Source organism: Asterias rubens, chromosome 1 (assembly GCF_902459465.1).
Source record: "Asterias rubens chromosome 1, eAstRub1.3, whole genome shotgun sequence".
Lineage (NCBI taxonomy): Eukaryota > Metazoa > Echinodermata > Asteroidea > Forcipulatida > Asteriidae > Asterias > Asterias rubens.
Genome location: NC_047062.1, coordinates 8,984,150 through 8,996,953, shown reverse-complemented (window position 1 = coordinate 8,996,953; position 12,804 = coordinate 8,984,150).

Here is a 12,804-nt window from a genome sequence, read left to right as displayed (position 1 = left end):
AGCCTCATTTAGTCAGCTCTGACACTATACCTTTCAATATGCTGCACGCTCAAAGCTATAAAAGGATAAGAAACACATTAAAAAAGGCAGTGAAACTGTGAATATAAACAAACAGTGTACAGGAATTGTATATGTTTATTTTTGTGCAGGCTTCTGGCGTAAACTTACGCATGACGTAGGATTGATAGTAGAAACCGTCCGAAGAAAGATTTCCCCTAACGGCAAAATGTATTTGTCGAATTGGCTAAGAGGTGAAGCTTGGTGTAAATCAAGGTGATTCATTGATGCTTTTGTTATTGGATTTTAATGAGGTTGAATAAATTAGACGTATAGTGGTGTGGCTGATTGTGCTATACTATTTATGTATGTTAGGGGAAATCTGTACAAACAGGTTGAAGCATAAAGTATGCATAATTATAGCTTTCATATTGAAATTTATTGCTCAAAGACACTTGACACTGTTGGTAATTGTCGAAAACCAGTCTTCTCACTTGGTGTATCTAAACATTGCACAAAATAACTAACCTGTGAAAGTTTGAACTTAATTGGTGGTCAAAGTTGCGAGAATGGAAGAAAAAGCACTCTTATCACACGAAGTGTTGTGCTTTCAGATGCTTCTTTCGAGACCTTAAAATCAAATTCTGAGGTCCCGAAATCAAATTCAAAAATTTTAGTGAGAAATAAACTCTTTCTCAAAAACTACGTTACTTAAGAGGGAGCCGTTTCTCACAATAATGTATACTTACTATCAACAGCTCTAAGAAGTACAGCACTGTGTTTGAATTCAATCCAACCAAGCTGGTTGAGCTTGGATCTATTTTAAATAACATGACCGATATGTGGCAGAGGGGCGGTGTCCCATGTTTGAGCACATTTTTGGTTTCTTGCACAAAAATATCCCCTAAAATCCGCTTTATATTCCTGAGATTTCCATACCACAATGGGAACACACATTTGAGGGGGGGGGGGGGGTCACAATGCCACATTTGTTGATTCACAATGCCACAACCGTTTGTAACATTATTGCTGTTACACTTTTTTTGTTCTCTTGACTGGTTAATCGATTTTCATTTAAAGGGAAGGTACACTATTGGTAATTGTCAAAGACCAGTGTTCTTGGTGTATCTCAACATAATATGCATAAAATAACAAACCTGCGAAAATTTGAGCTCAATTGGTCATCGGAGTTGAGAGAAAATGATGGAAAAAAAACACCCCGGTTGGGCGAATTTGTGTGCTTTCAGATAGGAATAAAAGACTTTTATTCTAGCTAGAAGTCTTTTTTTATTTTAGTGAGAAATTACCTCTATTTCAAAATCTATGCTACCTCAGAGGGAGCCGTTTCTCACAATGTTTTATACTATCAACAGCTCTCCAATGGTCGTTCCCAAGTAAGTTTTTAAGTTAATATTTGTTTTGAGTAATTACCAAACATGTACCTTCCCTTTAAAGGCAGTGGACATAAAGATTATTTGGTATTGTATACCAACATAAAAATTGGGTAACATAACAAAATTTGACTCAATTGGTCATCGAAGTTGCAAGAGAATAATAAAAAAGAAACGCCATTGCTGCACAAAATTAATGTGTGTGCTTTCAGATGCATAATAAAAGGTTTGAGGTCTGCATGAAGTCTTTAAACATTTGAGTGAAAATTACCTCTTTCTCAAAAACTATGTTACTTCAGAGGGAGCCGTTTCTCACATTGTTTTATACTATTAACAGCTCTCCATTGTTCGTTTTAAAAGTGAAAATTATGTTGAGTGATTACCAACAGTATCCATGCAGTGCCTTTAAAGTTCCATCAGATTGTTTATTATATTGATGTATGTCTCGAATTAGCCAACGTGCATGGAAGCATAAACAAATGACCATGCCATCCTTTACAAACAGCTCGATGAGATTGTGTCTTACACGAATCCTAAATTGTTTTAACCTCTATAGGGTGATATCAATATCACCCAGAGTTGTCCTTTCATTTTGGTTCTTTGTCTAGAAGGCTTTCACGATTAGAAGATAAATTAAACCCGGTTTATGTTTGAATGAATAAAAAGCATTTTCATTAGGCCGTTGTTTCCTTTCTCGTTCTACATTTTGAGTCAGAGGTCGAGGTACTGCCTTGACTCTCTGACTGTTAACCTTCAAGGGATAGTTTTGCAATCTTTGCTTATTCCTGATATTGAGATCGATGAGCCTAAACCTAGCGTTAGTTGGGTATTGAATGTTGTACCTTTATTGTTTCTATAATGAGTGTCACGTAATAGGCAGGATATCAGGAACGCTGTAGGTCACTATAGACCTTTATCATAATAATAATAATATTGAAGTCTTATGTAGCTTAGCGCTCTACCATAAACGCACTCAAGGCTCTTCGTGTATACATTTTTACAGAAAGATAGGTTATTGAAGTTATACATTTTGGGACCCATTATGCAGCACCTCATAAGGGTTTAAAGGTGCTACGGCGCATTCAGCAGCCACAGCCATGAACACAGGGCGAACCCCTTCTCTTTTTTATAAGTCCACTGGGTTCTATAACAACACACGGGACCAACAGCTTTACGTCCCATCCGAAGGACGGGACAATGGTTAAGTGTCTTGCTTAAGGGCACAAGTGTCACGACTTGGACTCGAACCCACACTCTGCTGATCAGAAACACCAGAGTTTGATTTCGGTGCTCTTAACCGCTCGGCCACGACACTTCCACCATCTTGGTTGTGACACCCTTATCCATAACGGTAATGGATGCTAATCATTACATAAGGAGCCAGACTATTCTCTCTTTTTAGCCTCGGTCTGGATACACTGATTTGAAAGTGAGAAAATTACCGTAATAAAGATTTATTAACGAGCAGAAAATTTCTTTCCATCAAATCGACATTGACACTCTGAAAACCCCTGGGTCAAGGATCCAGGTATCATGGGGTTTGAACCATTTGTGGGTCAGCATAAGTATGTCCTAGTGTGGAAGGCGTAATCTAAATGAACACGTTTTTAAAGGCATTCCTACGTAAGATTTCCAGAAATGGGATACTTTTAATGCACAGTAATAATTTGTAACGGGGTACAAATGGATACGTCATAAACAATAATTAAAGTGTTTTTCCCCTTCTTTTTGTCTTGTCCGGTCCGGCCACTGAGAGCGTGTTCAATCACGATCAACGCGTATAGCAGGACATTAAAACTGTAACTGGACTCGTAAGTTCTTGACCATAGTGTTTTACTGACAACAGTTTGTTTGAATCGAGAAATGTATATTGTATTTCATTTCTCTTCTTAGTTGTAGCTTTTACTTAAAAAACAACAACTACAACAACAAGAACAACAGCAACAACATACAAACTTTATATAGTCTATTTACTCATAATAATAAATACAAACAAAACATAAATAGACAGGTACATGTTGGCCCCTACACTTTCCTTCATTTTCTCCCTTCTTTTTGAATGAGATGTTGCCTCACACCACAAGGCCGGACGGCCACTTCAATTTAAAGGGTCCTAGCTGTACACGTTTGGTATATAATGACTGACAATATTCATGGCAATAGAAACTGACGTGGTTTGGATAGTATAATGCATCTTGAGAAACATTTCACTTCGAAGTACTGTAGTTAATGGGAGAAGTTATCACATGTTACCCCCAAATTGATTTAAAGAAGATTATACCGCGCATGGTAGCGCTTCTTAGATGTTGTATTCCTACCGTATAGACCATGTGATCTTTGTTTAAAATGACCTAACTTGTACATTCTTTGGATTTTCTGGCAGGCAAGATAATGCACTGGTCATATGGGAAAGTTGCCATTTGTGTTATAATTTTCACTTAAATCCGAGAGTTATGAAAGTAAAAGCTGGACAAGTTTTGAGATGTGCCCCCTTTCATCATATCAAAAGTTGATAAGAATTATAGACTGAGTCATCTCAACAAAATATAAGATTTTATGTTTTCTTCCATCGAGTTGTGTACAAATCGTGTCTGCATGAAGTCCAAAATTGGTGGCTCTTTTGTGAACATGTGATGTCACAGGTCACATCCTGATAAGGATTATTCTTCCAGCGTGGGTGGACATAGCTCTGGAGTTTCAGCGATCTCAAAAGTGCAATCACCTTTTGAAATAAAATTTGCTCAGGTGGATTTTATTGTATACATGGGATTAAAGCGATCGAACGGTTCGAAGAGCCAAAGGTGTTCTGATGAGTTGTTACATCACACTTAACTTTGCAGTTAAGATGGAAGTCAGCCCAAGGCAGATACCATGAGAACTTAGAGAGACAGGATGCAGTTTATGTAGCTTGGATTGAAACTGGTCAGCGACCACGAGACTTTGTAATAGGCCCTACGTGAACCCGTCACTCACCCCAAAATCAGTTCAGAAAGTGACAACTTTTCTCCATACAGGCCCTGTGGCCGCGTTTTGAGGCAATTGCCTGGTGAGGTATCAATCTATATAATGACCCCGTCAACGATTCAGAAATGACAACTTGTGACAACTTCTCTCTGAAAATCCCAATGGTTTGGTTTTGAGGCATTGCATGGTGAGGTATCATTTTATACTGACCCCGTTATCCATTCAGAAGTTACAACTGATGACAACTTCTCTCTGTAAGGCCAGGTTTTGAGGCGTTGCAAGGTTAGGTATCAATTCATATTCAGTTTGCGGTAACGTATCTACTTAGCTGTGTAGATTTGTTCTTTGAGAGCTCATCTTGCTAATTATTCAACTTCCCACAGTACATCTCGGAAGTGGGAGACTACTTTCTTTTGAGATGAACTGTTCTGCTTATTTTATTTTAGTGAAAACTGGGTCTGTATTAACTAGGAGGGGGGAGGGGGTAGGATAGGAAATCAGCCGGGACTACTGCTTTTGCTTTATAGGAGATCGAGTGGATTTCTCGTTCTTAAAGGAACACGTTGCCTTGGATCGGTCGAGTTGGTCTTTGAAAATCGTTCAATAACCGTTTGTTGTAAAATGTATATGGTTAGAAAGATAATGTAAAAGTAGAATACAATGATCTACACAAATATGCCTCGAAATTGCGTGGTTTTCTTTTTACCCTGTCGACTAACACGGTCGGCCATTTATGGGAGTCAAAATTTTTATTCCCATAAATGGCCGACCGTGATAGTTCGCGACGTAAAAGGAAAACTGTGCAGTTTCGAGTGATACTTGTGTGGATCATTATATTCTACTTTTAAAACATCTTTCTAACCATATGCATTTCATAACAAACGGTTTCAAACGCTTTTAATAGACCAACTCGTCCGATCCAAGGCAACGTGTTCCTTTAACTTCACTGTCGCGGAGTAAGTACTTTATAGAATATCAACGTTTCGACTATAGCCTTTTCTAGTTATCGTCTTCGTCAGGGAATTTTCTCTGCAAATATGTTTTTGTTCTTCTGAATTTGGAACAGAAAGTGTAATTAATGCCTGTAGTAAACCCAACTCAAGCTCTGAGTCTATAGTTGTTGTTCTGTCTGTTCATAAGTTAATTATTTTTAGAATGTGTGGGCGAGGGTCTTATCGAATTTATCAGATCTGGGTTTTCTTTTCAATTTAAAGAGGACAATGTCCCGTAATGGAATCGTTGTTTGTAAGTCTCTCTCTCTCTCTCTCTCTCTCTCCACGAAAGCAATCTCTCATTTCTTCAGTTGTAATTACAGCCGAGACATCATCACCAGACTTTGGACAATTCTCGACAGTAATCAAGTTCAGGAATCATACACCACTGCCTGTCAATCTCCATGATGTGATTTCTGTATGGATCGGGTACTTATAAATATTTGTTTGGTATTACAGGGGAAGCTTGAGAGGCTCGGATCCTGTCTTGAGTTTTAAGCTTATCCTCGGGCCTTTCAGTGAGATTTCTTTTGTTGTCATCTAATGTTGAATTTTTGCCTGTCAATCTCCATGATGTGATTTCTGTATGGATCGGGTACTTATAAATATTTGTTTGGTATTACAGGGGAAGCGTGAGAGGCTCGGACCCTGTCTTGAGTTTTAAGCTTATCCTCGGGCCTTTCAGTGAGATTTCTTTTGTTGTCATCTAACGTTGAATTTTGAAGAATAAAAATAACAAAAAGAGGAAAGAAGTATAGGCTAAGAAGATTACTTAACCTATTTACATTTGTTGACCAAAGGGGATGACCAAAGGAACAAGTCCCAAAGGTGCTTAGTGTTCTTAAGCAAGTTCTTAACCATGACGTTCAAACTTCGCCGTACTTCTGTTGCTGCATCTTGCCATTTCCGGACTGCTTTGGTGTGAACAACAATGATAACATAGGATTCGAACTGCCTCTAGCTACCGGGCAATCTAGGTGGTCTAGTTGGTATGACATTGCTCTAGAATTGCAAGGTTCGTGGGTTCGAATCCCACCCGAGTAAAATGCCTGTGATTTTTTCACAGGACTCGGGGAAAGTACTGAGTATACAGTGCTACACACAGCGGTGTATATGGGTAAAAACCAAAAAAATTAATAACAATGATAACAATATTCTGTATCAACATCGTTTACAAAGGATGGAATTTTTGAGTTGTGTGCTATGTCAGACATTGGATCTAAATTTTAGGCAGTAAAGTTACAAACTTGCATTTAACATTGCGCGAAACCCCCGCCACTGGTTGGCTTAGTTTATTAAAAGTCAATTGTTGTTGGAATCATGACGTGAAATCCAGCCAAGTTATACAAACAAATTTATACGTGTATTTTGTTTTTTGTCCTTGGCGTTTGCGTAAGATTGCGTCTTTCCGCAATTGAAGACCGTCCCCATTTGGTTCTCGATTTGGTACCCATTGTGTCTTATTTATTTCTTTGGAATCTTAGGAATTATGTCAAAGAGTTTAAGGGGGTACTATTTCCATACAACAGAACAATTAGTGTTTTAAAGCATGAAGGTAAAAATTAACTTCCCGCTGCCCAAATCGGGTAAAGCTCCCCCTGGTGCATGCCAGTCCAGGTTGGTCTCCTCCAGTGCATTATATGAATAGGCCTAGGAGCAAGTTTCTGCCCTTTTGCTCTGTGGTCTTATAAAACAGTGGCAGTGCAGTTGAGCGGAGACTGACAATCAACGCAGGGCTGAAACTGATGTGTTCCTCTGGGTGAAACAGATTTCAATCAATGGCTTGTTACACTTTGTGTTTTAGGACGAGAGAGGCAGTAATGAGCTGATTCAACCATAGGGTATAAAGTTCCTTGCTCAATGATTCAACCATGTTTCAACAAGTATATGCCTTTACCGTACACAGGTTTTGTGGACGCAGCAAACGTAACGAGAGCACGTTAGTTAAAGCCATTAGACACTTTCGGAACAGAATTTTTTTTTTTTTAAGTTCACAGATTTACAAATAACTTACAGGGTTTACAGAAGGTAATTGTGAAAGACTTCTCTTGAAATATTATTCCATGTTTAAATGCTTTACTTTTTGAGAAAACATAAAAACAATATCAATTATCGATATCGAGAATTACGGATTTATTTTGAACACATGTCATGACACGGCGAAACGTGCGGAAACAAGGGTGAGTTTTCCCGTTATTTTCTCCCGACTCCGACGACCGATTGAGCCTACATTTTCACAGGTTTGTTATTTTATATATAAGTTGTGATACACAAAGTGTGGGCCTTGGACAATACTGTTTACCGAAAGTGTCCAATGGCTTTAATTGATTTGATTGTGGTACATTTGAATGGTAGTCTGTTTGAGAACGAAGTGTCGTCACCATTGGCCCCTTTTCAGCGTTCTTGTTATATGCCATTTACTTTTCCGTTAAGATAGTCTGGCGTGGATTTTAGAAATTATCACAGGCTAAAGTAGAAGTCCAGATTTCAAATGGGAGGAGGGGGCACGTGTCCACCCCTTAGATTTGCCATTTTTATACTGAATGGATTTCAAACTCTATGTTTAAAACTCCTTAAAGACAGTGGACACTATTGGTAATTGTCAAAGACCAGTCTTCTCACTTTGTGTACCTCAACATATGCATAAAATAACCAACCTGTGAAAATTTGAGCTCAATTGGTCGTCGAAGTTGCGAGATAATAGTGAAAGAAAAAACACCCTTGTCCACGAAGTTGTGGTGTGCATTTAGATGGTTGATTTCGAGATCTCAAACTCTAAATCTGAGGTCTCGAAATCAAATTCGTGGAAAATTACTTCTTTCTTGAAAACTAGATTACTTCAGAGGGAGCCGTTTCTCACAATGTTTTATAATATCAACCTCTCCCCATTACTCGTTACCAAGAAAGGTTTTATGCTAATAATTATTTTAAGTAATTACCAATAGTGTCCACTGCCTTTAACCATTCAAGCTTTAAATGATAAACCACCGCTCACTTTCAAAGGGGACGGCCAACCTGGTCTGATACAACCGCATATGCGATACTCATCTATGAAGAAGAAAAAAGGTAGGCAACAAGTAGTCATCATGTCCAGACCTAATTATTGTGCCAAGTTCCCTTCCCATTAAATCGGGGCAAACTTTGATATTTACCAGACAACTGAGATTAAATTAGTTTGAGAATTGTTGACGAATTAGGTCTAATTTGTTTCGACATCGTTGAATGTTGGGCCAGAATTCTGGTCGACTTTTCCCTCTGTGGCGATGAGAGGGGTAATGACGTCACAGTGTCCGGATCTTGCCCGAGTACTTGAGAGATAAGCCTGTTTTGATTAAGTAGGCCACTTGTCATGTTGTCTTTGCACTCATTTCCATATAGAATATTTTCCTAGAATAAATGGCCCATCTCGAGCAGAGGAGTTGCGCATGATTACAACACAGCCTGTTCAATAAATTCAGCCACAATCAAGTTGTGTGAATGTTACGGAGGTTCGTCGTTGTTTGAGTTGAGTATTCTCATGCGGCCGAATCGTCTCAGTGTTTGTAAAAATGAGAAAACATCTTAAAGCAGTCATTTTTTAAAGGCAGATTTCAAAAACAGATTTCATAAAAAATTTCAAATTGTTTTGCTTCCTTTTTAGAAACGATCCTTTTTGTGTGAATTCTTTCTTTGCAAGGTAGTTTTTTCTTCTTCTTTTTTTATACTAATAATTGATCTTGGACAAAAGGAATAATCTTGTCCCGAGAGATATTTCCGTCTGAAATGTTGATACCTTTATAATGTGTCTTTGCGACTTATTCAATTGTTCTTGTCATTGTAAGAACGATTTCATATATTCACTTGAAGCCTACATCAAGAACAGTTTATCTATTTTAGGGTGCATTGTTAACAAGTGAGTACCAATATCCAACCCTAGTTTTAAGCTCTTTTAAGACAATGGACACTATTGGTAATTGTCAAGGACCTATCTACTCACATTGTGTATCTCAACATACGTATAAAATATCAAACCTGTGAAAATTTGAGCTCGATTGGTTGTCGGAGTTGCGAGATAACTATGAAAGAAAAAAACACCCTTATCACACGAAGTTAGGGCTTTCAGATGCTTGATTTCGAGACCTCAAATTCTAAACTTGAGGTCTCGAAATCAAATTCGTGGAAAATTACTTCTTTCTCGAAAACTACGTCACTTCAGAGAGAGAGCCGTTTCTCACAATGTTTTGTATTATCAACCTCTCCCAATTACTCATTACCAAAGGAAGTTTTTTGCTGATAATTATTTTGAGTAATTACCAATATATAGTGTCCACTCACTGCACAATTGTTATCTAGTGTTAATTTACAGTTTGTTGTATATCTATAATAACTATTTGAATTTTAAAGGCTTTTTGTAGGTTGAGAGGTCACTTTTTATTTAGCTGTTAGATGGAAACCACCTAATTTGCGTTTGTATTTTTTGTTCGTTCATTTTTTTTTTTTTTTTTTTTTTTTTTTTTTTTCGTTTTGCTCCAAAGTCGTGATCGATGCTTGAACATACGAAGTGACAGATAGACGTATGTCAGCTGCAGGCCGTTTTATAACGTTTCCGGGTTTTATTCTGTCAGCCTCCAGGTTTTTTGTTTGTTTTTGTTCTTCTGTAAACTATATAAAGTTTCTATGCAAATTGCCGAAGTATCAAGTCCAAAATGTTGGAAAGCTTGTAGGATAATTTTTTACAAAATTGAACAAATCTTTTTCTTATGAATGCCTCAATTATAAAAAATAAAAAAATATATAAAAAAAAACTATTATGAACGTTATGTCACCTGCAGGCCATTTTACAAAACATTTATTCAGATCAGATTGAGGTGTTTGTTTACATCCTTGTTTGGCAATGTTTGTTGGAATATTTGTTTATTTGTTTGTTTTTCTTTTCTTTTTCTTTTTTCTTTTTGATTGGGTATTTGTTTCATTTGTACTTAAACACAACGCAAAAAAAGGAACAGGTTAACTTTTTCCCCCTTCGGTCGAATTGTATAACCAAGAAAGCATATATCAGCTGCATGGCCATTTTGACATTTCAGCTTTTAATTTTATTCTGTCAACCCGATAATTCTAATTTTCCTGATTCAGTTAAAAATAGACCCATTTAGAGAAAATGTGAACAGCTTCCTACAATTCCTGGAAACTATTTTTGAAATAGTTATTTTTGATAAAACTATGGGGAAAACAATTAAAACAAAAAGCCACGATAGACTTGCGTCAGCTGCGTTTCCATGAGACATCTCGATTTTTCATTTTATTCGGTCAACATGAGATGTCTATCTGATTCATTAGAAAAAAACACTGACTTTCTAGATAAATATAATGAATAGTTTACTAAAAATACAGGAAATATATTGAAGAAGACACAGTTATTGGTTACATGTTGTGTCGGGTTATTAACTACCAGAAAATCTAGTATTTATGTTTTCATATACAAGGCAATGTTATCTGGATTCATTAAATACTTGCAGACAATTTAACCACATGAACAATGGGCCAAACTTCAAGTATTGTTGAAGTTTGAAACGATTTTTACATTATTATTGAAACGAGAGAACAGAGATTAACCAAACAAACACGGAGATATACTAATAGAACTGCTTGAATTTCTTGATTTCGCATAAACATCGAGTAATAGCTGCAGTGGGGGCCCGGCACGGGGCCCCGACTTGGTGGAAAGACGGTGTTCTGGGTGCACGGCAAAGTGCAGAGTAGGAGGCACTCGTGGGAGAGGTGGCTCGTGGGATAGACTGTTTTAAATCTACATTTTTTTGTTATCTTTTTATTTCACTTCTTCTGGCAAAACGATACAAAAGAAAAGGTAAATTAAAAGTTACAAACAACATAATGATTATACAATAACATACATTAGGAACCCTTTAAATCTTATAAATGTCAAAATTGCATTTGGGAGATTGAGGCTCCCCTCTACAGACAAAATTCTGTGAAAACTCGATATTAATGTCATTTTCCATGTTTTACTTCCGTTCTGTCTGCTGTTTTGTATACTCGAGTGTTTTCTTTCGGGATGGGTTTTGATACAAGTAGCAGCCTTGTATTATTTGAGCTGGTGGATTTGCAGGTTTTTACTGTCAAAAATCAGAATAATTTATTTTTGGAGTGCGAGGGTGCGAGCGTGTCCATTCGGATAGGTGCTTTGGATACGGTAACCAGTTAGGCTGGACAGGAAAGCAGGTAAAAATTAAGAGGCGCTCTCTAGAGTTGCGCCAAACCACAAAATATTGAATTATTTGCATTGAAAAGTTTGACGTCTGTTCAGTTATTAGCGACTGGACATCAAAAGATCGACTGTTGCAGTCGTTCGGAACGATTCCAGATTAAGCACAGTTTTTACAGGTTTCCTGAGGCTGGTGAGTCATAGACTTGATTCAAGTCCCATTCTCTTGTAAGAGGTCCCAAGCTATCATGAAACAACCCGTAGTATACAGTACAGTGCGCGCTCGAGAAATGCAGAGCATCACAAAACAGTAGTTTCCTGGGGGTGGCACGTGATTGGGACTTGAGTCAAGTCTAGGTGAGCCACAGTGGTTAAGTCCACTAATAAAGCATCCTTGTTTTCATTACCAGAAAGTATACGTGATCACGGAAAAACAAACACCATTCTGTTCCCATAATGACATGACCGCCTTATTATTTGTAAATGAAACGCTAAGATATAGAGAATCAGAACGATTGCTTTATTCAAAAACAAGGATTTTTAGCTAAGCCTTTAAAAAGGCTTAGCTATCAAACCATAAAGTGAAATTGAACGGGGTTACAGGTTGGATACAAAAACCCCACATGTGGGTTTTTTTCGTCGAAGATTTTTAAGGATTCCCTATTTTCAAAGAAACAAATTTCCCATTGAAAAGCACTACGAGACAGTGGTTTGTGTACAGCAAAAAGTATCGGCCGCAGCTCTGGAACTCTAATGGTCACACGTTGGACCCCTTTCTGTCCTCGCAGGGCAGGGCCCAATTTCATAGAGCTGCTAAGCACGAAAGTTTGCTAAGCATGAGTTTTCTTCCTTGATAAAAACAGGATTACCAACCAAAATGTCCACGTGATTTTCAGGATAGGCAAGCAACAGCTGAATACCAGTAACAAGCAATATGCAATAGAAATTTGGTTGGCAATCCTGTTTTTATCAATGAGGAAATTACATGCTAAGCAAATTGTTGTGCATCTCTATGAAATTGGGCCCAGGGCTGCGGGTACTCTACCTTTAATCGTTAGAATGTGAAGTGCGATAGGGTGCCATTTTCCGTAGGCAAATGTTTTGTAATATTATTAATTACTGCATGTCGCACTGCTGTGTGGGGTTGCATCATAAAATAATTGCTTACTGAAATGGTGTGCAGTTCATAATAATTTACATTCAGCCCGGGGATGCCCATCATGCCAACCCTGCAGTTTGGTTTCTTCCACCGTTTTCC